Genomic DNA, 6,371 nt, shown 5'->3' with positions numbered 1-6,371 from the left:
GTCATATAAGTGGGTTTGTGGACTCGGATTATGCAGGTGATCTAGATAGACGACGATCTACTACTGGATATGTGTTTTGCATACATGGTGCCCCAGTTAGTTGGCGATCGATGTTACAGGCTACAGTTGCTCTTTCTACCACAGAGGCCGAGTATATGGCCATGGCAGAGGGAGTGAAGGAAGCATTGTGGCTATGGGGTCTTCTAGATGATTTGGGGATTGAGCAGGATTGTGTGGATTTGTGGTGTGATAGCCAGAGTGCGATTCACTTGGCTAAGAATCAGGTTCATCATGCTCGAACCAAGCATATTGACGTCAGGTATCATTTTGTGCGTGATGTTATAGAGGAAGGTGACATTTCACTCTCGAAGGTGCACACAAATGAGAACCCAGCTGACATGTTAACCAAAGTTGTGACGGGTAGCAAGTTTCAACATTGCTTGGACTTGCTTCACATTAGTCCGTGTTGATATGCCCGAGAGGGCATGGCCCTTCGGGACGAGGTTGAAATGAGGTGGAGTATATGAAGGTGGAGGTGAACTACGGAGGCTTGATCCCGAGTTATGGGTACGTAGGCAATCATGGTTTGAATGATGCAGCCGAGTTGGTGCTTGTTTCTTCTCCTTGTGTTCGTCCAAAATTTGAGGTCTATCAAATGATGTACGAGGTGGAGAATTGTGAGAAGAAGAAAAGCTGAAAAAAAGCTGGAGGAAGAGAAGAGCAAGCAGCGCCTAGGCGCTGGAGTTGGCAGCGCTCTGCCGAAGCAGAAACTGGGCGCCTAGGCGCCACTCTTGTGGCGCCTAGGCGCCCCGGTAGGCTATATATAGCCATTTTCTCCCCCCTTTCACATGTAACACACACAACACAAGACCTAGAGAGAAAAGAGAGAAAACTTCGGAGAGAATTTTTACAAGATAGAAGGTTGTTCATCTTGGGTATAAATTCAAAGGTATTTTCTTTCTTGGGGATTAACTTGAGGCTTGTTCAAGTAATCCTAACACATTGATTATCATTTATTCCATTGGATTCATTTCTTCCTCATTTTCTTGTTCTTCAAGTATTTTGGAAATTTTCACTTTGCCAACTTAGTTTGATCTTTGGGCATTCATTGGGAGGTGTTTTCCCATCATATTACTTTTCCCATTTGTCAGCAAAATGTGAAGCCATCTTTTAATTCCCTACATCAAGACAGTCCGACTCAAAGGGTTCAACACATATTGAGGTCCATTCTGGAGCCCTTTGTTCTTGAGCGGATGTTTGTATTTATTCAACACTATCTGCACTTTGACACCAGAGTTCAGAATGAGTCAAATAAGATATGGATGTTTTGGAACTTGGGGACTACTGTTATTGTTCTTGATGATCACCCACAATTTCTCCATGTTAGAGTTTAGGATCCTAAACTAGCACGTCCCATCGTCTTGACTTCTGTCTATATCTTTTGCGAGGCTATTGTTAGGAAGAATTTGTGGAAGGGTATTCACTGCATCTCCCGCACTATGGATGATCCTTGGTTAATTGGAGAAGACTTTAACGTTATTGCATGGTGAGAGATCTTATACTACCTAGACGAGCATTAAATATTCAAATTAGGTGACTTGTGTTCTTGACTGGGTTTACATATCAATAGCAGCCATACACTTATTTGGGGATTCCATTATTTAAGAATACTAAGAGGAGCTTTCTCTATGATGACCTCATTGAGAAAGTTAGGAGCAAGATTTCTGGCTGGACTTCCCAATTACTTTTCTACGGATGGTGGATTACTTTTTTGAGGTATGTATTATACCACTTTATTTTCTTCAGATTATGTAACCTCCCAAGACTATACTGAAAAAATTGGAGAGTATGTATTCGCCGTTCCTATGGCATTCTAAGAATCGTGGAAGGAGATTTACCTTTCAACTGATGAGGGTGGCCGAGACTTCAGGAGATTAGAGGACGTGGTGGACACCTTTTTCCATGAATCTTTAGTGGTTGTTTAAGTATCAAATATCTATTTGGGCTCAGTTCTTCCTAGGTAAATATTGTTTAAGGACACATCCATTACTTGTAGCAGTTTCTCGTTTAGCCTCTCCTACCTGGAAAAGGCTGAAGTTAGTTGGGCCATGAGCGGAGCCACACATTGCGTAGCATCTTAGAATCGGGCTAATATTCTAGCATGATTGTTGGATGGGAGATACTATTTTGGAGTCCTTATTTTTACACAGGCAGCACTCATCTATGAGGTTTCAGATCTTCATTGATGGCACTAGATGGGATTTGGATGATTATTACAGGTTCTTCCACCTTATATGGCGGAGCATATCTTGGACTATTCCATTATGTGTAGAGACCCTAGACTGTATTTTTTGGAGGGACAGATTAGATGGTTGGTTTGCTACCAAGTCAACATGACGTCTAATCTGGTCGAATGATAGTCTTATGACTCATCTCACTTACTGTGGAGTACCATTCTTCGTACCACAGTCTCATTTTGCTATTGGAGACTATGACAGGATTTGATTCCAATAGATATTGTCATATAGAGGTGCATTAGATGTCATTTGGCCTTTTGATTTTAGTATTATTTCGAGATTGAGGCCATCGTCACATTTTCACAAGCAGTAGAATCTCTGATCGGGTATGGTATCATTTTGTGGGCATTTTTTAGGCACCTATGACGTTAGGAGAGAGCGTGAGACATAGATTCCAAAGATGGCGCTATTCTAGACAATATGTATGGGGTGGACATATTCGCATTATCATTCATCTACTAATATTCTGGTTTATATGGATTCTAAAGAATTATGCGAAGCACATGGAGATCTGTATGGTGCCCACACATATCATTTGGAGAGGTCTCTTTTCTTCACACGAGAGGATTGTTTAGAGCTTTGCATTGGTGAAGGAATTTGAGTCTTTTATCTTTCTTAGGTATTTCTATGACTCTCCCTCTCTTATTACCTCCTATTTTGATTGTGTGGCACACTTCACTAGTGGGATTTTACAATACTAACACTGATGAATGTGTCAATGATGGAGTTACCAATGGTAGAAGCTTCATTAGGGGACCATAAAAGGCATTACATCAGGGCATTTTCATCATCATATGGCCCATATATGATTTTGGAGATTGAGCTCAGAGCTATTCTGGTTGGGATTCTACTAGCCAGAGGGTTTGGTATTTCAACTATTTGGGTTGAAGCAGATTCGACTACGGCTATTCACTAAATCACCGCTTCAGATGGTTGGGGTAAGCATCGTTATAAGAATATGGAACACTTGACCTACCTTGACCAATGTTTTGAAAATTGACCCGATCATCAACCTGAAAAATGTGAAGGTTCAAGGTTCAAAAGATTCAACCGGGATCGAACCAAATGCAATAAATAAATAAATAAATAAATACAAAAAATAATAAAACATTGTGAAAAAATAATAATTATTTTTTAATTTTCATATTAATAATTCAAAGTAAATCTATCTTTGTTAATTAGATTTATTATCATACAATTAGTCTCGATACTTCAAAAATTAAAAATCATTATGTTAAAATAGTTTACTTTGTTAAATTAAAATAGTTTAAACTTATTGAAAAGAATCAAGTGCAATTAAGTTAAATTTGAAAATTAAATTAATGAAAAGATGAAGATGAATATTACAATTTAGTTGGTCGGGATTCAAAATCAAATTAGTCAGTTAGACACATTTGGAAATTGATTTTGATGGGCATTTTAGCATTTTTTTATTATGCCACTATCTCACATTAGAAGTTTATAAAACCATTGGAGAGAAATGTATTTGTAAAAGACACTATCCCACATTAGAAGTTTATGAAATCATTTGAGAGAAATGTAACTACAAAAGTAGTATGACATCCAATATTTCTCTATGGGCCTTTGAATTCAATTGTAGTTTATGAGACCCATTTATGAAGTTAAAAGATTAAAAAAAAATTGAAAAAACCACAAAACTGCAACTAGTTTACCTGTTTATGGTTAAATCAGTCGTTTCAATGGTTTTGTCATAATTGTTTAATCGAGCATGATTGGCTCGATTTTAGGCCCAGTTCCTGATTTTATAGGTCGAATTGGATGGGCCAAGCTAGTTTTGACAACATTGACCTTGACAGATTAGGGAATTTGTGCAAATTGACAGACATAGACTGGCCTAATTTAGAGGTATATATACTAGTTCTTAGTTGCATTTACTTTTTTTTTTTTTTTTTATGGGAAGTAATACTTCCCCATTTATTGATTTCCTTTTATTTTTTGACATTTGTTGCTATGTTGCATTCATGAGATTGGGTTTATGCCCCCTCCTTTCATGTGTCTATATATTTGAGGAATCCTTAACCCCCATTAATTTTCATTAGTGTATCATAAAAACTTACTATGGATGTATGTATGTCTTTGGTAAAAAAATACATCTAATGAGATAGTACTCTTTAGATAAAATATTTGTAGAGTCCAGGACTGGACATGGTCTGGTTCGATTATTTAGTAAATGAAATTGTTGGGTTCAAATTTAATTATGGAATCTTACGAGTTCAGTTTCGTTCAATTCAACTCTATTTAGTTCTTGAGTTCTGTACAATAATTAATTTGTTTTAATATTTACAATAACGCTACATTAATTTAACTAATAATATTTTCAATTTTAGCTCTTACAAAATAATATAGTTCAATTTTATAGCTTTTGTGCCTCTTATTGTTGAGTTCTTCACAAATTTGACTATTATAATCACAATAATGAAGAGAGATGCAGCTGAGCTTTCAATTCGATTTTCCAAAATGGCAGAAACGGTATTATGGTAGAATAAAAATTTTGGGCAAATCTTAGGTAAATTTGACTAAATTGGGTTTGGGCTGAAAAATAGAAATAGAAAAATCATATTTCAGGGTTGGGCTAAATTAATTTGTTAACAAATTTATTTAAAAAAATAAAATAATTTTGTTTATTTAAGATAAAAAAATTAGAGAGATCCAATCCTTTTTCAGTTCTTCTGTTCTTGATCTAGAATCGAGAGCCAAACCAAACATATAGGTTCTCGATTCAAATGCTCGTTCGGGTATTTAGCTTAATAAGAATCTCTCTGTTTGGTTTGAGTTCGATTTGGTTAGTTCGGTACGAAAATTTTGTCCAACCCTAGTAGAGTCATAAAACTTCTCAATTTTTTTTTTTAAATTTTAAAATCTAAACTCCATTCAAATTCATTCAAAACAATGTCATCTTCGTTTCTAATAAACCAATTGTTATAAAATTCAATTGTTGATGTTCATACACTTCGTATGATTTCAATAATAAGTAATTTGAATTCCATCTGTATCCTATGTCACTAATAAATCTTTTTGTAGTCGTCACTCGAAATTCAGCACAAAATTTCTCGAAAGCTTGTTTTTTACAAGGTGAAATCATGATATATATTATTGCATCCCTAATTCTTTAAATTTAATTCTGAATATGTTTTAAATAATCTTGCACAATTAAATTAATAATACAATAAACACAGTGAACATGAAAAAAATAAGTACCAAAATCAGGCTGTAGTACCTAAATAATTTATCAACAAATGGCTTACTAACATTACATTATTAAATGTAAAAGAACGAAATTTATTCTCGCAAAGATATTCTCTATTAATGTAATAATAAGAGTCAGATATAATGTTTCCATTGTGCGGGAACTCAACTAGGGCTGGATATGGTCCGATTCGATTCGGTTCCAATGAGAACCGAAGTGGATCCGAAATTTTTGGGCATTTAGTAAGTAGAACCGTCAGGTCCAAATTTAATTATGGAATCGTTCGAGTTCGGTTCTATTCAATTCAGTTCTATTCGGTTCCCAGATTCTGTATTATAGTTAAATTTTTTAATATTTATAAAGTTACATTAATTCAATTAATGATAATTCAATCTTAGCTCTTACAAAATAATATAGTTCAATCTTATGTGTCTTTTTCGTTTCTATTTGCTGCGTTCTTCATAGATTTAATTGTTAAAATCACAGGAATTGAAAAATAACGAACTCAAAATAATTAAGAGAGGCATTATCGAGTTTCAATTCGATTTCTACAAAATGATTGAAACGACACTATGGTAGAGTATTAGATTTAGATAAAACTTAGGTTAATTTGATTAAGTTAGCTTTGAATTGAAAAATTAGAAATAGGGAAAATAATATTTTGGATTTGAATTAAATTAACTAGTTAGCAAATTTATTTTAAAAGTAAAATCATTTGGCTTATTTAAAATAAGTTAATTAAAAAATTAGAAAGATTCGATTTTTATTCGGTTTGTGATCTAGAATCGAGAATCGAACCAAATCGTCGATTTTCGATTCAGATACCTGTTTCGGTATTTAACTTAAGAGGAACCGCTCGGTTTGGT

Source organism: Olea europaea, chromosome 2 (assembly GCF_002742605.1).
Source record: "Olea europaea var. sylvestris chromosome 2, O_europaea_v1, whole genome shotgun sequence".
NCBI lineage: Eukaryota > Viridiplantae > Streptophyta > Magnoliopsida > Lamiales > Oleaceae > Olea > Olea europaea.
The sequence above is the reverse complement of the archived record's forward strand: the minus strand, read 5'-3'. Positions refer to the sequence as shown.